The sequence below is a fragment of the Scyliorhinus canicula genome, chromosome 18, assembly GCF_902713615.1.
Source record: "Scyliorhinus canicula chromosome 18, sScyCan1.1, whole genome shotgun sequence".
Lineage (NCBI taxonomy): Eukaryota > Metazoa > Chordata > Chondrichthyes > Carcharhiniformes > Scyliorhinidae > Scyliorhinus > Scyliorhinus canicula.
Window position 1 is genome coordinate 13924998 of NC_052163.1, and position 23600 is coordinate 13948597.

Genomic DNA, 23600 nt, shown 5'->3' on the forward strand with positions numbered 1-23600 from the left:
AGGTTACACTTAGTGTCCAAAAGGGTTAGGAGGGGGTTATTGGTTTATAGCCATTTTTCTTTGGGTCTGCCGTCCTTCTGGTCTTTCTTTGGTCTTCTGATTTCTTCCTGGCTGGCCCCTCCCATCCTGCCGACTACACCAGTTGTAGAGATCTACCATGCGGATTTAGTGGCACTTGCGACACTAAAACTCAGTAGAAATTTGAGTTAAAACTTCTCGGGTGCAAATAAGAATTGTTTATTGCCTCTATTTGATTACAATTGAGAGTCACTTAAATCTTATTCTCTAATAAGTCCGGCTAGCAAAAAGGACTTAAAGAGAAGCAATTTGTACACAATTTAACTTTCAAAATAATACAGAAATGATTTCTTGCTGACGGCATAACAGCTTGCATTTACTTCAAGAGTTAGAGTGGAAAAGTGAAAGTATAGAGACAGCGAATAGTTTAGATCACAGTATAGATGATTCATGAATAAAGATGGTAGTACGGACCCTCGCGGTTATACGAAATCATATCAGTTTTTAGCCATCTATATACACCCCTATGTAATCCTATTTGGTTTGGGTTAGAGTCAAATGAGTTTGATTTGACAGTTAGCTGTCAATCTTCAATGTGCAACATTAGTTTTAAATGTTTCATGTCTGAATACTTGTGCATGTTATGGAATGCAATTCTGTGCTGTTATCACGACCAGTTTAAACTGGACTTCTGCTGATTTAGCTGTTCGCCACATTGTAGACAATAGTGCCTTAATGTTGCTATGGTGCCTGCCCTATCCTTGGATTGATATCTGGTACGGCTTGTGCTTTAATGTCACACTGTCTTGCAAATGTATTTGCTAGAACAATGGAGCTCAGTAAAAGTGAATAACGCTGTGTCATGCTGTTTTGTGTCTCTATTGAAGCTAGATGCTTTCAGATGACCTGAGGTTGTGAGTGAATTTAAAATGGGTATTTAAAATGGGGCTTAATATTTTACGCTAAATAGCCAGCTTTTACCCATCAGGTGTATTAGAAAATAGTTGGTTTCTACAGAGGGGTTATTGGGTTATGGGGATAGGGTGGAAGTGAGGGCTTAAGTGGGTTGATGCTGACTCGATGGGCCAAATGGCCTCCTTCTGCACTCCTTCTATGTTCTATGTTCACTTCCTGATACTGTGGATTCAGTCAGGAACTTGGTGGGAGTCCATTCTACTTAGTTTAAGTAAATGCAATTACAGTTAACCCTTGTACACCAAATCATAAAAATGTATGAAAAGAAAATTAAAAGAAGCAAGAATTCAAAATAAAAATCCTATCTGAATTTCCTTTGGCAAGGCTATAGACACATGAGGAGCTCCAGCCCAACAGAATACAAATTGCAAGATTGTATACTACAGTAAAATACAAAATGATTCCCGAGCATTAATCTGGTCCCAGCAGAAGGCCATTTAGTCATCAGTCAAGTGATGCAGAATCCTAGATTTCCATCTGTTGTCATTCTGCTCATTAACTTGCCTCAATTCAAAACGGTTTCACTACAGAAAACATTTTGACAAGAACATATTGCAGCCAGTGCCTACACTGACTGCTCAATCACATTGGATTTCTGGTACAGTACAGCAATACTTTGCAGGCTCTGACACACCACTGCTCGTTTAGATTGGATGGCAGGAAATTAGTACAAATGTGAAAGCTCTGTCCCCCACTGCAAAATCCAATTGTCATACCCAGACAACAGAACATTAGACCAAGGAGAAAGTAATGGACTTTGAAATGCAGTCCCTTCCTTATTAAACTTGAATCCATATAATAAGAATAACTGAGAGGTTGAAGAATGCAGACAGAAGGTGGTGTTTTGATGTATTGGGGGGGGGGGGGGGGGGGAAAGTGGGGCAAAAAGGGGACATTGAAAATCTGAAATAAACAAAGTGTTGCAAAAGTACAGGAAGTCAATATTATCAGTACAATAGGTTTGTGTTTCAGAAGGAACATCTTACTGCAATAATTATAATGGAAGATTCCATATGATACATTACTCAATCTTTCTGTTTTAGACCACAGCATATTTCTTGTCTTTTCTGACATGTTAACTTTATTAAGACAATGAAAGTGCCATAAAAATAAAACTAGATTTGCTTACAGAAGTGCATATCATTTAGTAAAAAAACTAACATTCTAGTCATGGAAACCAACATGAAAAAAAGAATTTGAAACAATCCATAATGAATCGAATTATATTCCAATGCAGAATAGAATGCCCTTTGTGTTTTTTAGGTCACACTTACAGTAAGCACAAGTCTGAAACTTAACACTCATGTCATATGTCACCTATTTAAAGGGCAATTGATCCTTTTAAAAATAACTCGAGCCTACTGTTACACAGGATGTCTTTTCCTGATCAATAAAATGCTGCGACGGATACACAACCAATGTGCCTGCATTTTTGTTTAGTTGCATTAGATAAGAGTGGCAGTGCACTCAATAGTTTATTGAGGTGGTCACAATACACAATTGGTACTGGTACCATGCCAACATATGTCAAATTGGCAAATATACATAATGCTGATTATTACATCCTCCTGATCAATAAAAAAAATCAGTTTTAAGAACATTTGTACAGGAGGTAGCCATTCACCCCCCCCCCCCCCCCCCCAAACCCCGCCTGGTTCAGCCATTCATTAAGATCTTGTCTGATCTGTACCTTAATGTCATCACCCTATCTTGGTAACCTTTCATGTATTTGCACGACAAAAAGTTCACAATCTCAGTTCTGACATTTTCAATTGAAAAATGGCCTAGTTCTGCCCCTCGTTTTGCACTCACCCAGAAGAGGAAATAGATCATCCGGAAATCTTATTTACTGAAGTGAACACAAGATTGGTCTGTATGACCTGTCCTCGTGAATCTTAGCCTAGGTTATCATTTGGAGGAAACTTCACTGCACCCCCTTCAAGAAGCTCAATATAGCCTTCCTGATATTCGGTGCCCTAAACTGAATACAGTACTCAAAACGGGGTGTAACCAGAGACTGATATAACTAGCTTAAATTCCACCACTTTACATTCCAGCCCCTCAAAATAAAGGCCAATGTAATATTTTTAAATATATATTTTTTTTTTTTAAAGTTTGAGCAGCACAAAAACTTTGCACGTCTTTTAAAATGGAATTTCTAAGCAGTGTACTCCATAAACAGTGCAGTACAGAAAGGCTGATTGATGGCCTGCTCTGCAGTCAGATCACATCGTCCGTAAGCTTTTTCTTCCAACAACCAAAAATAGTTAGATCAAGTAAGCTACAATTTTGACAACCGTGAGACAGAGTGCTAATGCACTAAGAGTATGCTGTGGAGTAATTTTCATCGTCACAATTTCCTAGGTCCCAGACCTTAGCCAGATAATCAGCTGAGACACTGAAAATAAAACACTTCTGGGTAAAAAGCTAAAGAGTAACAATCCACATCACACTCCTACACTTCTCTGCACAGCGGCTGAGGAACAGGTCACCTGTCTGCCCACTCAATCATGAATGATGCCTTTACACGGATTTCTTCAGTTTAGTTTGCTAAATTAGCGAGGTTATGCATGTTCCAGCATGTTGTAATCTGAAGACACAACGCCCACTCGCAGCAAGACTCAGGCAACATCCAAGCTTGGGCAACTAAGAGACAGGGAAGGAGCGGTTATGTCACTGGATTAATAATCCAGAGGCCCAGACTGGTACCCTGGAGACGCAGGTTTGAATCCGACCCTGGTTTGATGAAGAGTACAGAGGAAAGCACCAGGCTAATCAGGTGGCAACCTGGTGATGCTACACCACAGGACGGCTTGCATGCCAAACAGCGGAAACAGCATGCCATAGACAGAGCTGAGCGATCCCACAACCAAGGATCAGATCCAAGTTCAGCAGTCCTGCCGCATCCTCCACCATTCAGGATTGGAAAAGCATGAACACATGGACACGGCTTTGCTATTGATCTGAAAATCCTGTATGGTCTTCACCAAGGTGAAGGAATCCTTCACTGTGTATGTGGGAAACATGCTCAAAACTGTTTGTAGCAACTCGCCCCAACCATTTGGCCAATTCATGTTGTGCAGAACCAGTCAAAGAGAAGATAGTGAATAAAGGGACATTACTAGTTTGTGGCTTGGACAGACCACACACGTAGCTATCCTGTGATATTGTCACAGACCCTGTGCTTGCACACAGTCAATTCCAGCCCCACTTGACCCAGAGTTGCAATACAAGTGAAATTAGATGTTATTTTAAAATACCCAAGGTACTTAACTGAGCCCAGTAAATTGCAGGTTTATAACTTTAACACAAGTAGCCTTTTATTATGTACAGTTAAACTGACAGAAAAATATAACTGACTATCTAATACTCCTTTCCCAACCCCTCCTTCCTAGCTACCCCCATTCTACACAAACACACAACACACACAGACAAACAAGAGGGAAAAGGTGATTGAGAGGTAGAGAAAATATCAATAAAAATAAAAGGATAAAAGATCTTTGCCGCACTGGAATCGCTTCTAGTTAATGTCTTTCTAAAGTTCAAGCTTTTGTTTCAGTAATTTTTCCTTCTAGGCTTGAGATGGTTTTCCCTGCCAAGGTTGTCTACTTTCTCTGTAGATTTATGATTATTTCAAGTTTACAGCAAAGATGTGCCAGGCACTCACTTTAGAACAATAAAGCAGTTATTTACTTCAGCAGTGAGGAAGACTGTATCTTCCACTTCCAAGGTCTAAACACTTATGCCAAGCCCTCCCAGAAAGGACCAGGCAAGAACCAATCACCGACTGCTGTCAGGCAGAACACTGTCCCTGGTCAATCCACCAGTTGCCAATTAGCCAATTGAACAGACTTCCTCACAAACTGGTTGACAAAATTCGCTCAATGTCGATGCGTCTGTTTCTCCTCTCCAAAATACAAAACCTAGGAACACAATGTCCTGACAAGCAGGGTGCTTTCGCTAGAATCCTCTGCTTAAAGGCACATTCCAAATATGGGTCCATGGACCAAAAATAATAAAAGAAAAGAAAATAGGAGCAAAGGAAATAAGCGGGAAGGCCAATATGTACCATCTGGCAGCTTGCTACTCTTACACACAAGTCCATAAGCTGTATGCAACAGGCAAAGTACAGACCATATCCAAGCAGCCCATGCTTGCAAAACTCAAAACAGTATCCAAGAGGAGATGTGATTCCGTGATTTCACAGCACTTGCCGAATAATCCTGATTGTGCGAAGAATTATCTGCTAACCAATTTATTATCTATTGAGCAAAGTGTGGCTCAAGTGTGCTAGACGTAACATATATTTATACACAGCTACTGTCCTTTGCAGACAGTAGGAGCATGTTCACACATTGCGCCTTTTTCAATTAAACAAAAACTTGGATAGCCATTCTCTGGTTCATCCCCCGTGGCAATGCCGAGGCCAAAGTCTAATGCCTAGTCTGACTTTAAACAAAGGTTGGGAAGTTAACTGTCCCCTAGTGCACTCCCCATGGCAATGCTTCTATCAGAATACATCTGCCAACCAATTAGCATGCTCTTGTCATGCAACATAAATTGTTGTTCCCTTTACAATTGGTGTTCTTGGAAATCTGTCCTGATAAGTACAAGATTAAGCAGTTGCACAGAATGTCCTTTTTTTTCCAGCAATACACACAAGTTCTTTACTACCAAACAACTATGTGATATAGCTTCTGATTTTGCTGCAACTCAGATTGGCCAATGGCTGCTTGCCTCACAGGTGCTCAATCTCTTCTCCCGAGACTGCATCCCACTGGATTCACAAAGCTGTACCGCAACATCTAATCACCGTCACGGACCCAACCATCTAGCTGCTCTGGGCTTCCCTGAACCTCAAATCGCAAATGCATCCGGCTTTCAATTTTCCTGGGGCTTCTGCAACCCAGTTCCCTCAAAAGCAGACATTACGACAGCACGTCAGGTGCACAGAGCCAATCCTCCTCTTCATCAGCGCCCCAACCCCCTGTCATATGGGCTCACTTTCACGCCATACCCTGGTCCCATGATCATTTTTTCTTTGCACCATCTTTTGTAGATGCATGGTCTGTCCCACTAACTAACTCTGTGCTTGCGTCAATCAGCATCACCCCAGTGTGAAATACCAACAGGAGATGCTCTCACGTTTGGCCTCCACTCCACAAGCACAATGAGTCTGCAAAGAAATTTAGATACAAATTTTGGGTTTGTGCAGCAAGAGACTGCTTTGCTCAGTACCTTCTTTAGAGCAGTATTGGTCTGAATGGGACATTTGCATTGCTGACTCCTGACACTCGCTTGTTATATATACAAAGGAACGTGTGAATTAAGAGCAGGAACAAATTTGACAGATGGACCATAATAAGGGGAAATGTGTACCTGTCCACTTTGGTCGGAAGAATAAATGGGGAAAAGACTGCAGAACGCTGCTGTATAGTAGGATATGGATGTGCTGGGACGTGGTCAAAAATGTTAGTATGCAAGTGATTAGGAAGGCAACCGGAAATCTGTGGTTTATTGCAAGGGGAATGAAATATCAACGCTGGGAAGTTTTGGTACAGCTGCACACTGCAGTGGTTGAGACCCCGTTTGGAGTACTGGGTATGGTTTTGGTCTCCTTATTTAAGGAAGGATAGCGCCTTCGATAGCTCAGCTGGTAAAGTGAAGGACTGTAGCTGTTCCGTGGCCATCCTTAGGTCGCTGGTTCGATTCCAGCTCGAAGGACATCATTTAAGGAAGGATATAACTGCATTAGCAGTGGACAGAAGGTTCACTTACAGACTCCTGGAATGAAGGCAATGTCTTGTGGAGGAAAGGTTGGACCTGTATCCGTTGGGAGTTCAGAAGAATCAGAGATGATCTTATTGAAACATTTAAAATCCTGAGGGAACTTCACCCAAAGGATGCTGAGAACTAGGGGACACAGTTTTAAAATAAGGGGTCTCATATTGCTTGATCCTCTATGATCCTATAAGATGAGGAAAAGCTTTTTCTGGAAAGGTCATTAGTCTGTGGAATAGCAGTGGCGGCAGGGCCATTGATTATTTCTCTGGCTGAGTTAGATAAATGTTTGTGGCAAAGGGAATCCAAAGGTATAGGGGGTAGATAGGAAAGTGAAGTAGACCACAATCAGGTGAGTTATGATCTTATCAAATGGTGGAGCAGGCTCGAGGGGTCAAACTGCCTATTCCTGCTCTTAATTCACACGTTCCTTTGTATATATAACAAGCGAGCGTCAGGAGTCAGCAATGCAAATGTCCCATTCAGACCAATACTGCTCTAAAGAAGGTACTGAGAAAAGCAGTCTCTTGCTGCACAAACCCAAAATCCACTATTCGCACATTCGATCTCGGCCTTTCCAATTCTCCATGTTAATGAAGCAGATTAGCTGGATAACCATCGAGCAAAGAATGTATCCATACAACTCAACAGATATTGATCAATCTAAGGTATTATAAAGGTGTGATGATCTACATTCCAGAAACATTGAAACTTTTAGACACATAAATGCAGATTGCACAGAAGCCAAGACACATGTATAAAAAAGCCTTTCAATTTCCCTATAAGTCGAATATCTTTGCATGGCCAGCAGATGGCACATGGCTGATCCTATCCTTGTACGAATCTGAACATTTCTGCACTTCATGGTTATAGTTTCATAGTTCGAGTGCTGAACACATTACTCAGAATATATTTTTGGATGCAGAATGTTCAGAGACATGGGGAGGCAGGATTAATTCATTTAAAAAAATTCCCTACTTAAAATTTAAATCATAAAATTGAAAGTCAATGTTATACCTGAGACCTGGCCAAATACAGACATGGTTGTTACAGTTAAAAAGTCACACCCCCTCCTACATTATCTTGAATTAAAAGCTAGGATGCATCAAGAGGACACACAGTCAGAGACATCAAACATTTACTCAGTGCTACAGATATTGATTCTTTAAAATATTGTTTTCTAGAGAAATGTCAGTTTATTGCAATACAGTTTTATTTGCACATACATAATACATATATAGAACTTAGAGGTGTTGCCGTGGAATGCACCAGTTGATGGTGACTGACAGTTAACTGCAAGCATCATTTGAAATTCAAACCAAGCAGCTTGACTCTGATCAGACAAGGCATTGCCGAGGAATAAACCAGCAAAACGCTGTCACATATTTTGTTTAGCTGAAACAGCTGCAATGTGCGTAACTGTTCTTATAGCATCCAGTTCACCCCAACAAGATCCTGACTGACAATCTCAAATTGGTTGCCAGCATAATTCTTGGCTCATAGGATTATTTATCAAATTCTGTCTAATCTCAGAATCACATCTAATGTTGGATATTGTTTTGAGTTTTGCAAGTACGAATTATTTGGGTATGGTCTGTACCTTTAGTGTTGTGAACAGCAGAAGAGATATGCTGTTTGATACGATTCGCCAGTCCTTGGGAGACATATGGCCCACAAGCTTGGCATCACACTGGCACTGAAATACTTATACCACACAATTTATTTGTGTGATAAGCAGAATATACTTTTGCTTGGCAGCAGCATCCTGTTAGTGGTGAATATCACTTGTGTTGTTACTGCATGGTAGCAGCGTAAAACAGCTAGCTCACCTGTTGCTCAACGTTTTGAGATATCTTAGCCTCTACCAACCAGAGTCTACTGGCCAACCAATCAACAATTTTCCCATACAGTAAACAAATTGCAGTCCCACTTGGATTTGTATTTTTGCGAAGTATCCTGATGGGTGTAAGTCGAACAATTGCCACGATAAAGTTCTCCTTTCAGCAATAAGGTACGGTAAAGTCGCCATAGTCCCAGATGGCCACAGGCTGCTTTCCCCTTTTAGGGGGAAGAGCTGACTGCTGGTGTTTAACCCGAGGATCACCGCAGCACCAGATCTATTTGAAGATGGCCACGGGTAATTTGAAAGGGCATTACACAGAAGCAGCGCAGAATTGTAGCTCTTTCCACAAATACTTTAAAAGTGAGTAGAACATCATGCTATCGGGCAGAACTCTGCGTCATAGGGAAAGAGAGCCCTTGTACATAATATAAATCTTTTGGAAAGAGTAGGAAGGGATTTGAGGCATAAAACAAGTCGATTAAGTTAGAGGCGTGAAAGTGTTTCACGTTAATACACTCTCTCTTTCCGTGAACCACATCTAAAGCATTCTATCCATTAAGAATTTTGTCAGTTTGGTGCCTGCCTACATGATTTTACAGCAGAGTATTTAGTGAGGCATTAGAGCTGGAATTTCCATTCCTGAAGCACTTGACCCTAATCCAGCTACGGGGAAGGTAAAATGAGTGGTTATTTCTTCATTCAGTTTTTGTTTTCTGCTTCTGCTGGACAATTGGTGGTGCTGTTCATGCTACGGTTATTTAAATAAAAATTCTCAACTTCTGCTCCATCTCATTTGATGCTAGTGTGGCAAAAGATCAAAATGAGCAAGTCAGATACTCTTGCATTCAAACTCATGGAATGCTCTTAATCAACCAACGCACCAACACACCACTCCCTTTACCTACCCCCCCCCCCCCCCCCCAACACACACACACCATCCAATAAAGGTTTGCACAGCTCAATACATAACCAAGTTATTAGACATTTAGAAATACAGGAAAGCATTCAATGCAACGCAAGACCTCCAGTTGGGAATAATCTGTCACTGCTTTTGAGTTTTAAAATGTCACTGTAGAAAGGCGACTCTAATTTTTTTTTTAAACTTAATTTATCACTGAATAAGGCATGCTGTGTTCCATCTACCCTAAACGCAACATTTTAAGCGACAAGGTTTAGCATTTCATCAAATCGTCCCCACTGCTTTCAAATATGGATATGCAAATACCGGTAGTCCAATTAATTAGAATACAACAGATGTTTCAGACAAATAAATTATATTGAGATTTTCTGAACAAATCCTTGGATTCTGTAATCCTGTATAATGCATTGTTTCGCAAAGATCAGTCAGATGCTACATGTGAATTTTTTTTTTGACTGTTGCAAAAGCATTTGGGGCAATTCTATTCTTTAACACCCAGGCATCGAGAATTGTCTGACTGAAACATTCTGCCCGTGTCTGCATGGGTCTCACCCCCACAACCCAAAGATGTGCAGGGTAGGCTGATTGGCCGTGCTAAATTGCCCCTCAATTTGGAAACAAAAATGAATCGGGTACTCTTTAAAAAAAAAATGGACTTCCGGTGGCGGCTATGAAGGAGTAAGTCGCACAATTGGTGGCTCCCGCTCGGGTCGGACTTTTGGGCCTTTTCCCCCGATTTTCTACCTGACTTGAACAGTAAAACTGAAGACAGAGGCAATTGTGTACTGAATTCCCACATCGGTCCATGGAGAGAAGGACTAGAAGTGCTCGTAAAGGCAGAAACAGAAAGACAGAGAAGGCTTGGGCTGAAGCTGCGGTGGGAGACAGCATAGCGGAGGACCAGACCTCTGGTTTGTCGACCTGGTGGTCAACGGAGCAGCTGATGCAAGTTATTCAGGAAGGCTTTGCTACACAGAAACGGGACTGCTTGGACCCGATAAAAGAGTCAATTGAGCGGCTGGAGCTTAGATTGGACGCCCAAGATCGGGCGATCCAGAAGGTGGAGAAGGCGCTGGCTGAGCAGGAGGAACATCAAATTGCAGTGGAGTTGGAGTTGGGGGTGCTGAGAGACCAGCAGAAGAAACTCCTGGAGAAGGTGGAGGACCTAGAGAATAGGTCCCGTCGGCAAAACTTGAGAATTGTTGGGCTCCCGGTGGGGTCCGAAGGAGCAGACGTTGGGGCATACATAGCGGGTATGTTTGAGAAGCTGCTGGGGGATGGGGCATTCTCCCAACCCTTGAAGGTGGACAGGGCTCGCAGAGCGCTCACGAGGAAGCCGCGAACAGGAGACCCCACCCCACCCCCGAGGGCAATGGTGGTGAGATTCCACAGGTACTTGGATAAGGAGCGCATTCTACAGTGGGCCAAGCAGACACGGAGCTGTAAGTGGGACAAGAGTGTCCTACGGGTTTAACAAGACCCGAGTGTGGAGGTGGCCAGGAGAAGAGCAGGCTTCAACCAGAATAGGTTGATCCTTTTTAATAAAAAGGTGAAGTTCAGACTGTTGTAGCCGGCCCGTCTCTGGGTCACGTACGAGCAACAGCACTTTTATTTCGATTCGCCTGAGGCCATGTTGGACTTCGTGAAAAGGAAAGGACTGGTGGTGGACTAAGAACTTTTGAACTTTGCTGTATTGTTCATGTTTTTTTTTCTTTTTGTTTCTCTGTTCTTTTTTTTAAAAATAGTTTCTCATTTTTGGTTTTGTGGAAGCTGTTTGTAATACCTTCTGTATTGATGTGGGACCAGTGGCAGAGCTGAGTGAGTTACGGTTTTCATTTGCACTGTTGGGGGATGGAGGTGTGCTTGTTTAGATTTTGGTGTTTTTCTGTCGGGCAATAGTGTGGGGATTGTTTGATGTTGGAGTATATTTGTATGAGTGGTGGTGGTGGGGGGGGGAAGAGAGCGAGAGAGAGAGAGAGAGAGAGAGAGAGAGAGAGAGAGAGAGAGAGAGAGAGAGAGAGAGAGAGAGAGAGAGAGAGAGAGAGGAGGGAACAATAGGTGGGAGACTATCCGGCGGCAGGGATGGGGGCCACCAAGCTAGCTGGGCGGGCTAGCTCACGTAATGGCAGTGGGGGGTGTGCATACGTTCGGTCTATCAAAGGGATTGGGTTACAGAGTGTTGTTACTAGGGGGTGGGAGGGGGAAATGTTCTACTGACAAGGGAGGGAATTTGGGCCAAGGGACAGAGAGGAGGTTGGGGGCGTAAGCCGCCTGGGGGCCGGCCAGTGGAGGCGCAGAGCATGGGTTGGACGTGGGCCCAAAAAAAGGGGATGGCTGATCGGCCGGGGGGGGGGCTAAATGGGCCGGTCAAGAGGGCACGTGTGTTCGCGCATCTTAGGGGACTGAAGGCGGACATGGTAATGTTGCAGGAGACGCACCTTAGAGTAACTGACCAGATTAGAATGAGGAAAGGCTGGGTCAGTCAGGTCTTTCACTCGGGACTGGATTCAAAGACTAGAGGGTTTGCGATCCTGAACAATAAGCGGGTGGTGTTTGAAGCGGGTAGAATAGTCTCGGGTGTGGGAGGTCGGTACATTATGGTCAGTGGGAAACTGGAGGGGGTGCAGGTGGTATTAGTAAGTGTGCATGCGTCAAATTGGGATGATGTGGAGTTCATAAAGAGGATGCTGGGGAAGATACCGGACCTGGACTCGCACAGGTTGGTCATGGGAGGGGACATTGACCCTGGCTTGGACCGGTCAAGCTCAAAAACAGGCAGGGTACTAGCAATGGCAAAGGCACTAAAAGGGTTCATGGAGCAGATGGGGTGGGGGGGGGGGGGATCCATGGAGATTTGGGCAGCCGAGGGTGAAGGAATTCGCCTTCTACTCACACGTGCATAAAGTGTACTCCCGGGTCGATTTCTTCATTTTGAGCAGGGCCTTACTGGCAGGGGTGGTTGACACGGGGTACTTGGCGATCACAATCTCAGACCATGCTCCGCATGGGGTTGACCTGCAGGTTAGTAAAGACAGTAACCAGCGCCCGCACTGGAGGTTAGGTGTGGGACTTTTGGCTGACGAAGGGGTGTGCGAGAGGCTGAGGAAATGTATTCAGAACTACCTGCAGGTCAATGACACTGGGGAAATTTCAGCAGCAATGATCTGGGAAGCACTGAAGGCGGCGGTCAGAGGGGAGCTGATCTCGATACGGGCCCATAGGGAGAAGGTGGACAGGGCAGAGACGGACCAACTGGTAACGGTGATATGACAGATCGATAGGAGATATGCGGAGACCCCAGAGGCGGGGCTTTTAAGGGAACGGCGGAGGCTACAGGCGGAGTTCGGCTTGTTAACCACAGGGAGGGATGTGGAGCAGCTGAGAAATGCGAGGGGGGCGATTTATGCATATGGAGAGAAGGCCAGCAGAATGCTTGCACAGCAGCTTAGAAAGAGGGAGGCAGCCAGAGAGATAGGAAAGTAAATGACGGAGATTCAGCAGGGGTGAATAAGGCGTTTAGGGATTTCTACAGTAGGCTGTATAGGTCAGTACCCCCTACAGGGCCGGAGGGGATGAGGCACTTCTTGGGGGGGCTGAATTTCCCAAAGGTGGACGGGGAACTGGTAGAAGGGCTGGGAGCCCCTATTGGGTTCGAAGAGATAGTGGAGGGTCTGAAGGCCATGCGGGCGGGTAAAGCCCCTGGGCCGGACGGGTACCCAGTGGAGATAAAACGTTCGCTGGGATATTGGGGCCGGTGTTGATGAGGATGTTCAATGAGGCAAGGGAGAGAGGGGTGCTGCCCCACAGGCCACGATTTCGCTGATTTGGGGATGGGGGGGGGGGGGGGGGGGGCAGAGTCTTGCTCCATGCATTTTGCCGGTTTTCGGTGTAAGCTAAATATGGGGAAAAGTGAGATGTTTGTGGTCCAGGCGAGGAGACAGGAGAGGCGATTGGGGGAGCTGCTGTTGAGATTAATAGGGGAAGCTTTAGGTACCTAGGCATTCAAGTCGCGCAGGAATGGGACCGCCTGCATAAATTAAATCTGGCCTGGCTAGTAGACCAAATGAAGGATGATTTTCGGAAATGAGGCGCGCTTCCATTGTCATTAGCTGGGAGGGTGCAGACGGTGAAGATGGCGGTCCTCCCGAGATTCCTGTTCGTGTTTCAATGTCTCCCCATCTTTATTCCGCGGTCCTTTTTTAAACGGGTCAACAAAGTGATCTGTGGCTTTGTTTGGGTGGGCAAGACCCCGCGGGTAAGGAAGGTAATGCTTGAGCGGAGTCGGGGAGAAGGCTGGCGCTGCCAAATTTTAGTAATATTACTGGGCGGCGAATATAGCCATGATCAGGAAGTGGGCGGTGGGGGGAGGGTCGGCATGGGAGCGTATGAAGGCGGCTTCATGCAAGGGCACCAGTTTGGGGGCGTTGGTAACTGCGACTCTGCTGTTCCCGCCGGCACGGTACTCCACCAGCCCCGTGGTGGTGGTGGCGGCTCTGAGAGTCTGGGGGCAATGGAGGAGACATGTGGGAGCAGAGGGAGCATCGGTCTGGTCCTCAATCTGTAATAATCACCAGTTTGCCCAGGGAAGTATGAATGGGGGGTTCTGGATATGGCGGAGAGCAGGGATCGAGAGGATGGGGGATCTGTTTATAGAGGGGAGCTTTCAGAGTATGAGGATGCTGGAGGAGAAGTTTGGGTTGGCGGGGGGAAACGTGTTCAGGTATCTGCAGTTGTGGGACTGCCTACGTAAACAGGTGTCAACCTTCCCACTCCTACCGCTAAGGGGGATTCAGGACAGGATAGTTTCCAGAGGGTGGGTAGGAGAAGGAAGCGTCTCGGACATTTACAAGGAACTTATGGGGTCAGAGGAGATGTAGACCGAGGAGCTGAAGCGCAAGTAGGAGGAGGAGCTGGGAGGAGAGATAGAGGATGGTCTATGGGCGGACCAGTTGAGTGGAGTCAACGCATCCCTAACATGCGCCAGGCTCAGCCTGATACAATTTAAGGTCGTTCACCAGGATCACATGACAGTGGCCTGGATGAGCAGATTCTTTGGGGTGGAAGACAGGTGGGCAAAATGTGCGGGAGGACTAGCGAACCATATCCACATGATCTGGGCATGTCCGAAGCTTAGGGGATTTTGACAGGTGTTTGCAGATGTCAGGTCCACGGTGTTAAAAACAAGGGTGGCACTGAGTCCAGAGGTAGCGATTTTCGGGGTATCGGGAGACCCGGGAATCCAGGAAGAGAAAGAGGCAGACATTCTGGCCTTTGCTTCCCTGGTAGTTCGGAGACGGATAATATTAGCTTGGAGGGACTCAAAAGCCCCGAAGTCGGAGACCTGGCTTTCGGACATGGCTAGCTTTCTCTGTTTGGGGAAGGGTCACTGTTAGGGTTGGCCCGGAGGTGGTAACCATTCATCGACTTCTTCGCGGAAAATTAATCGTCAGCAGAAGGTGGGGAAGGGGGGTTAGTTTAGTTTTGAGTAGGGGGTTAATAAAAGGTGGGACTGTAAGGGAGGGAGACAGTTTTTGCACTGTTTGTGTTGTTATAATACCAAAAAATACCTCAATAAAATTTTATTAAAAAGAAAAAAATGTTTTTCATTGTCTGGTTGAAGAGATGAAGCCAGGGTGAATCACACAACCATTACAGAAAAGACAGACAGACTTGTTTTATGTAGCGCTTTTCATGACCACCAGGAGCTTGAAAACATTTTACAGCCAATGAAGCACTTTTTGTAATGTGCTCATTTGTCGGAAACAGGGAGTCAAGTTACGCTTAGCAAACTCCCATAAACAAAAATGTGACAGTGGCCAGATAGCCAAAGTTGATTGAAGGATAAACATTGGTCAGGAAACCAGGGATAACTTCCCTGTTATTCTTCAAAATTGTGCTGTGGGTTCAAATCCACCCGAGGAGGCATATGCAGCCTCAATTTTAATGTCTCATCAGAAAGACAGCAGGGTTCCCTCAGTGCTGCACTGAGCGCGTCAGGCCTGATTTTTGTACTCAAACCCTGGTGGGACTTGAACACAGAAACCCTTGTGATTCACAGGCAAGAGGGAAATGGCTAACAGAGCCCATTTGATTTCTGTTTTTCCTTACCTCACATCGATTTAAATCAAACCTCCCACTCAAACTTTCTCCTCAGTGCTCAGCCAGGTGTTGCTTAACGCCCAAGAAATAAAGATAAAACCATACCCCAGCTCACGTCAATTTGAGGAAACAAGAGTTTTTAATTACATATTAAAACTCTACCTTAGAGAATTAAACTTTTAAGAAAAAAATTTTAAAACAGTCCATCTCAGCCACAAGCAAGCCAAAGATTCGCTCGAGTGCAAAGTACATGTGTAGAATTTTGACACTAAATGCACTTAATTTTCACTCCAAAATATGCTGAATTATAACTGGCTGATGAGGAAAATCGCCAATCTACAAACGCCACCTTTGGCAATAAATAAAGGAGTCACTGCTCACACACTGTTGCATGCCACCGCTCATTATCAACAAAATGAATTTTAGGATCCATATCTTGTTGATCATAAACCTACCTTGGGTCCTGAATCTTAATAATGGATGCATTAGTGGTCATCGTCCAGGATTTTGTGGACTCTGGAACAGTTCCTACTGGTAGGAGGGTAGCTAATGTAACCCCACTATTTAAAAAGAGAGGTCAAGAGAAAGCAGACCAGTAAGCCTGATGACGGTAGTGGGAAAAATTCTAGATGATAATATGCGAGTTGACTATGTTCGATTAGGAAACATTATCTAAAGGGATGACTGTGGATAGGCAATGGCACACGTTCAAGGAGTGCATGGGGGAACCGCAACAATAGTTTATTCTGGGTTTGGTACAAAGATAAAACGGGACAGGTGGCTAATCCATGACTTACAAGGGAAATTAGAGATAGTATTCGATCCAAGGAAAAAGCATACAAATTGGCCAGAAAAAAACAAGTCTGAAAATTGGGAGCAGTTCAGAATTCAGCAAAGAAGGACCAAGGAATTGATGAAGATGGGAAAAATAGAGTACGAAAGTAAGCTGGCAGGGAACATAAATACTGACTGTAAACGTTTCTATAGGTACATGGAGAGAAAAGGAACAGTGAAGACAAATGTAGGTCCCTTACAGTCAGAAACAGGGGACTGCACTATGGGGGGGGGGGGGGGGGGGGGGGGGGGGGTAAGGTAAAGAAATGGCTGAGCAACTAAATACATATTTTTGGCCTGTCTTCACAAATGAGGACACAAATAAAATACCAAAAATGTTGGGGAACACAGGGTTTAGTGAGAGGAAGGAACTGAAGGAGATCAACATTGAATGGGATTGAAGGCTGATTAATCCCCAGGGTCTGATAATCTGCATCCCAGAGCACCTAAGGAAGTGTCTCTAGAAATAGTGGATGCATTGGTGGTCACCGTCCAGGATTTTGTGGACTCTGGAACAGTTCCTACTGGTAGGAGGGCAGCTAATGTAACCCCACTATTTAAAAAGAGAGGTCAAGAGAAAGCAGGAAATTATAGACCAGTAAGTCTGATGGCGGTAGTGGGGAAAATTCTTGACGGTTTTATGGCAGAGCACTTAGAAAACAGTGGCACAATCAGACAGAGTCAGCATGGATTTACGCAGGGGAAATCATGCTTGACAAATCTACTGGAATTCTTCGAGGATGTAACGAGTAGAGTGGATGAGGGGAGTCAGCAGATGTGGTCTATTTGGGCTTTCAGAAGACTTTCCCACAGCAGTCCCACATAAAAAATTAGCGTGCAAAATCAGAGCTCATGGGATTAGGGTAGTGTATTGAAATGGATAGAAAATTGGTTGGCAGACAGAAATCAAAGAGTCGGATTAACGGGCCTTCTTCAAATTGGCAGGCAGTGACTAGTGGGGTACCGCAGGCAACGGTGTTGGGGCCCCAGGTATTCACTATATATATATATGTAATATGATTTAGATGAGGGAACAAAATATCACCAAATTTTGCAGGAGCAGGCTATTGAGTTGGATGATCAGCCATGATCATAATGAATGGTAGAGCAGGCTCGAAGGGACCGAATGGCCTCCTCCTGCTCCTATTTTCTAAGCTTCTAAATTACCCAAAACTGCAGAACACAAACAAAAAAAATCACAAAATTTATCACCATTCAGGTATGAAATACTTGAAAGACAGTATTTAATGGCTGCAAAAGTCCAGAAAGTTACCATTATGTCCGTGTTTTCCAAATTTTCCAGCATCACTTCCATTACAGTTAGGACGAAAAAAAATCATTAAATGCCACAAGAGAGTGTGTCTTTCGTCACTTTTCGGATCTGAAAAGTTTTCAACAATTTCAATTAAATGCTAATGGATTCGACTGACGTCGGAAGGATTGTTGAAAAAGCCCACTGAACCCTAACTCAAAAGTGTTTAGTTTGATTAAACAGTCCAGCAAATGTGTTCCAATGCTTTCAATCTGGCCATATAAATACTAAAAATCTTCAAATACACTATTCTCACTTCAAATTTGTAAAAGAATGGTAGCTTATCTAGGTAGTAGCTGGGCTCTACAAACTGGGGCTGTCCCAAATGTTAACCCTGGCACGTATCGAATTATCTGATCTCACCCATGGCAACAGCAGAGTGCTAAAATTGGGCCCAGGGCCACAGTTATAGCTTCCAATTACTTTTCAGCAACTAGCCTGAAAGTGAGATGGTCTAACGGCGCAGTGGCAGCGTCCCTACCTCTGGGCCAGAAGCTCTGGGCTCCAGCCCCATCTCAGGAGAGCCATGGAAAGTGAGTTCGTAACGAGGCCAAACAGGTTGATTATCAGCCTCCTGCAAGTCCTTCTAACACACCAGACAGCGGGCAGTAACGAACGAGAGAGCTGCCTGGTCAGACATACCACTGCAATACTTTGCCAGGCATAATCGTGGATCAATCCAATCGAGGTCCTATGTTGTCAATGCCCTCTTGGGGTAAGGCACCTGAAGGAGGTGGCTTGAAAGTGCCTGCGCATGTGGATCTCAGGTCAGAGCAATGTTGGGGCCGACAGTTGGCGAGACCTGTCAACACGGATCATCAAGGCTCAGACATCAAACGTTGCCAATTGGGCAGGATCATGGCAGGGGAAGCAGGACTGGTGTAACTGCCCGCCTGCAACAAGGGAAGGTTGGAGGAGAAAACCATAAGGGAAAGTTGACATCAATCTGAAGCTGTGATAAAGTTGCTTTGTCATAATGGTGCTCACATTCGAGACATATTCCAACCATGAACATTGAATATGCTTATATACGATGCTGTCAAAAACAAAGTCAGCATTGGCAATCAAATACACATTTCAGTAGCATAAATGGATGATTCCATAATCCTGCACACGCTTAGAATATTTGACAACATAACCACTGCTGGAGAAAACAGTTAGTTTTGAATCAACTATTTTTCAAGGTCTTTATTTAATTCTCAAGATTTAACTAACTTCCAAAGTGGTTTTCTGACTTTTATTCCCATTTCATTCATATCAGTTTACTGCTTTTTCGCTCTAAGTGACAATTCCTTCATTCTTTTAATCAGAATGAATTTTTAACAAGTAGGTAGGATGGAAATTCAGGTCCTCTGAGGTTGAATGCAAAAATCAAACGGCACTCATTAATTTTGAGATAACACGGTCCAAATACAAGAGCAACGTAATCTAGAAAAATTCCATCAAGTCAACCTCAAGAGCTATTGAGGCCACATCTGTACACAAAATGTCCGAGTAATACTTTGAAAGCTCCAGCCAGATTGGCAACGATGGGACAGGAGAGTGAACGCGAGACAGGCGAGAGCGAGGGAGAGGGAGTGAGAGCGAGGGAGAGGGAGTGAGAGCGGGGGAGAGGGAGTGAGAGCGGGGGAGAGGGAGAGAGAGCGGGGGAGAGGGAGTGAGAGCGGGGGGAGAGGGAGAGAGAGCGGGGGAGAGGGAGAGAGAGCGGGGGAGAGGGAGAGAGAGCGGGGGAGAGGGAGAGAGAGCGGGGGAGAGGGAGAGAGAGCGGGGGAGAGGGAGAGAGAGCGGGGGAGAGGGAGAGAGAGCGGGGGAGAGGGAGTGAGAGGGGGGAGAGGGAGTGAGAGCGGGGAGAGGGAGTGAGAGCGGGGGAGAGGGAGTGAGAGCGGGGGAGAGGGAGTGAGAGCGGGGGAGAGGGAGTGAGAGGGGGGGAGAGGGAGTGAGAGCGGGGGAGAGGAAGTGAGAGCGAGGGAGAGGAAGTGAGAGGGATCAACGAGAGGGCTGGGGCGAGGGCGAGAGGGCTGGGCGAGGGGGAGAGGGCTGGGGCGAGGGCGAGAGGGCTGGGGCGAGGGGGAGGGGGCTGGGCGAGGGGGAGGGGGCCGGGGCGAGGGGGAGGGGGTGGGGCGAGGGGGAGGGGGCCGGGGCGAGGGGGAGGGGGCCGGGGCGAGGGGGAGGGGGGGAGGGGGCGGGGGCGAGGGGGAGGGGGCTGGGGCGAGGGGGAGGGGCGAGGGGGCTGGGCGAGGGGAGAGGGGGCTGGGCGAGGGGAGGGCGAGGGGGCTGGGCGAGAGGGGAGGGGGCTGGGGCGAGGGGGATGGGGCGAGGGGGGGAGGGGGAGGGGGGAGAGGGGGAGGGGGCTGGGCGAGGGGGAGGGGGCTGGGGCGAGGGGGAGGGGGCTGGGGCGAGGGGGAGGGGGCTGGGGCGAGGGGGAGGGGGCTGGGGCGAGGGGGAGGGGGCTGGGGCGAGGGGGAGGGGTGGGGGGGAGGGGGAGGGGCTGGGGCGGGGGGAGGGGGCTGGGGCGAGGGGAGGGGGAGGGGGGGCTGGGGGGGGGGGGGGGGGGGGCGGGGGGGGGGGGGGCGGGGGAGGGGGCGAGGGGGAGGGGGCTGGGGCGAGGGGGAGGGGGTGGGGCGAGGGGGAGGGGGCTGGGGCGAGGGGGAGGGGCTGGGGCGAGGGGGGGGGGTGGGGCGAGGGGGAGGGGGCTGGGGGAGGGGGCTGGGGCGAGGGGGAGGGGGCTGGGGAGAGGGGGAGGGGGCTGGGGCGAGGGGGAGGGGGCTGGGGCGAGGGGGAGCGGGCTGGGGCGAGGTGGAGGGGGCTGGGGCGAGGGGGAGGGGGCTGGGGGAGGGGGCTGGGGCGAGGGGGAGGGGGCTGGGTAGAGGGGGAGGGGGCTGGGGAGAGGGGGAGGGGGCTGGGGCGAGGGGGAGAGGGCTGGGGCGAGGGGGAGCGGGCTGGGGCGAGGTGGAGGGGGCTGGGGCGAGGTGGAGGGGGCTGGGGCGAGGGGGAGGGGGCGGGGGGAGGGGGGGGCTGGGGCGAGGGGGAGGGGGCTGGGGCAAGGGGGCTGGGGCGAGGGGGCTGGGGCGAGGGGGGGGCTGGGGCGAGGGGGGGGGGTCTGGGGCGAGGGGGGGGCTGGGGCGAGGGGGGGGGTGGGGCGAGGGGGGGGGCTGGGGCGAGGGGGAGGGGGCTGGGGCGTGGGGGAGGGGGCTGGGGCGAGGGGGGAGGGGGCTGGGGCGAGGGGGAGGGGGCGAGGGGGAGGGGGCTGGGGCGAGGGGGAGGGGGCTGGGGCGAGGGGGAGGGGGCTGGGGCGAGGGGGAGGGGGCTGGGGCGAGGGGGAGGGGGCTGGGGGAGAGGGGGAGGGGGCTGGGGGCGAGGGGGGGAGGGGGCTGGGGCGAGGGGGAGCGGCTGGGGCGAGGGGAGGGGCTGGGGCGAGGGGGAGGGGCTGGGGCGAGGGGAAGGGCTGGGGCGGGGGGGGGGGCGGGGGGAGGGGGCTGGGGCGAGGGGGAGGGGGCTGTGGCGAGGGGGAGGGGGCTGGGGCGAGGGGGAGGGGGGCGAGGGGGGAGGGGGCTGGTGCGAGGGGGGAGGTGGGCTGGGGCGGGGGGAGAGAGCTGGGGCGAGGGGGAGAGGGAGGGGGAGAGGGCTGGGGCGAGGGGGAGAGGGCTGGGGAGAGGGGGAGAGGGCTGGGGCGAGGGGGAGAGGGCTGGGGCGAGAGGGGGAGAGGGCTGGGGCGAGGGGGAGAGGGCTGGGGCGAGGGGGAGGGCTGGGGCGAGGGGGAGATGGCTGGGGCGAGAGGGCTGGGGGAGAGGGCTGGGGCGAGAGGGCTGGGGCGCGAGGGCTGGGGCGAGAGGGCGGGGGCGAGGGGCTGGGGCGAGGGGGAGAGGGCTGGGGCGAGGGGGAGAGGGCTGGGGCGAGGGGGGAGAGGGCTGGGGCGAGGGGGAGAGGGCTGGGGCGGAGGGGGCTGGGGCGAGAGGGCTGGGGCGAGAGGGCTGGGGCGAGAGGGCTGGGGCGAGAGGGCTGGGGCGAGAGGGCCGGGGCGAGAGGGCCGGGGCGAGAGGGCTGGGGCGAGAGGGCTGGGGCGAGGGCTGGGGCGAGAGGGCTGGGGCGAGAGGGCTGGGGCGAGAGGGGGGGCGAGAGGGCTGGGGCGAGAGGGCTGGGGCGAGAGGGCTGGGGCGAGAGGGCTGGGGCGAGAGGGCTGGGGCGAGAGGGCTGGGGCGAGAGGGCTGGGGCGAGAGGGCTGGGGCGAGAGGGCTGGGGCGAGGGGGCTGGGGCGAGAGGGCTGGGGCGAGAGGGCTGGGGCGAGAGGGCTGGGGCGAGAGGGCTGGGGCGAGAGAGAGGGGGCGGCGAGAGGGCTGGGGCGGAGAGGGCTGGGGCGAGGGGGCGGGGGCGAGGGCTGGGGCGAGAGGGCTGGGGCGAGAGGGCTGGGGGCGAGAGGGCTGGGGCGAGAGGGGGGGCGGAGGGTGGGGCGAGAGGGCTGGGGCGAGAGGGCTGGGGCGAGAGGGCGGGGGCGAGAGGCTGGGGCGAGGGGCTGGGGCGAGAGGGCTGGGGCGAGAGGGCTGGGGCGAGAGGGCTGGGGCGAGAGGGCTGGGGCGAGAGGGCAGGGGCGAGAGGGCTGGGGCGAGAGGGCTGGGGCGAGAGGGCTGGGGCGAGAGGGTGGGGCGGGGGGCTGGGGCGAGGGGGCTGGGGCGGGGGCGGGGCGAGGGGGCTGGGGAGAGGGGGGGCTGGGGGAGGGCTGGGGCGAGGGGGCTGGGGCGAGGGGGCTGGGGCGAGGGGGCGGGGGCGAGGGGGCTGGGGCGAGGGGGCTGGGGCGAGGGGGCTGGGGCGAGGGGGCTGGGGCGAGGGGGCTGGGGCGAGGGGGCTGGGGCGAGGGGCTGGGGAGAGGGGAGGGGCTGGGAGGGGGGGGGGAGGGGGCTGGGGCGAGGGGGGGGGCGAGGAGGGGGCGGGCGAGAGGGCTGGGCGGAGAGGGCTGGGGGAGAGGGCTGGGGCGAGAGGGCTGGGGCGAGAGGGTGGGGCGAGAGGGCTGGGGCGAGAGGGCTGGGGCGAGAGGGCTGGGGCGAGAGGGCGGGGGCGAGGGGCAGGGGCGAGAGGGCAGGGGCAGGGGAGAGGGGCAGGGCGAGAGGGCAGGGGCGAGAGGGCAGGGGGGAGGGGGGGGCGAGAGGGGCAGGGCGAGAGGGCAGGGGCGAGAGGGCAGGGGCGAGAGGGCAGGGGCGGAGAGAGGGCAGGGGGAGAGGGCAGGGGCGAGAGGGCAGGGGCGAGAGGGCAGGGGGAGAGAGGGCAGGGGCGAGAGGGAAGGGGCGAGAGGGCAGGGGCGAGAGGGCAGGGGCGAGAGGGCAGGGGCGGAGAGGGCAGGGGGAGAGGGGCAGGGGGCGAGAGGGCAGGGGCGAGAGGGCAGGGGCGGAGAGGGCAGGGGCGAGAGGGCAGGGGAGAGAGGGCAGGGGCGAGAGGGCAGGGGCGAGAGGGCAGGGGCGAGAGGGCAGGGGCGAGAGGGCAGGGGCGAGGAGGGCAGGGGCGAGGGGCAGGGGCGAGAGGGCAGGGGCGAGAGGGCAGGGGCGAGGGGGCAGGGGCGAGAGGGCAGGGGCGAGAGGGCAGGGGCGATGAGGGCAGGGGCGGAGGGCAGGGGCGAGAGGGCAGGGGCGAGAGGGCAGGGGCGAGAGGGCAGGGGCGAGAGGGCAGGGGCGAGAGGGCAGGGGCGAGAGGGCAGGGGCGAGAGGGAGGGGCGAGAGGGCAGGGGCGAGAGGGCAGGGGCGAGAGGGCAGGGGCGAGAGGGCAGGGGCGAGAGGGCAGGGGCGAGAGGGCAGGGGCGAGAGGGCAGGGGCGAGAGGGCAGGGGCGAGAGGC

The 23600-nt window shown here is 50.9% G+C and overlaps 1 protein-coding gene and 1 non-coding gene across 2 annotated transcripts in view; one reads left to right on the forward strand and one right to left on the reverse strand.

Moving 5' to 3' along the window:
• The window catches only part of rptor (regulatory associated protein of MTOR, complex 1), a 415805-nt gene that overhangs the window by 286873 nt on the left and 105332 nt on the right, over positions 1–23600 (reverse strand). The gene's annotated exons all lie outside the window — the stretch shown is intronic.
• On the forward strand, positions 6632–6717 carry trnay-gua. The gene is given in 2 exon segments: positions 6632–6668; positions 6682–6717. It is a non-coding gene; the product is annotated as a tRNA-Tyr (tRNA).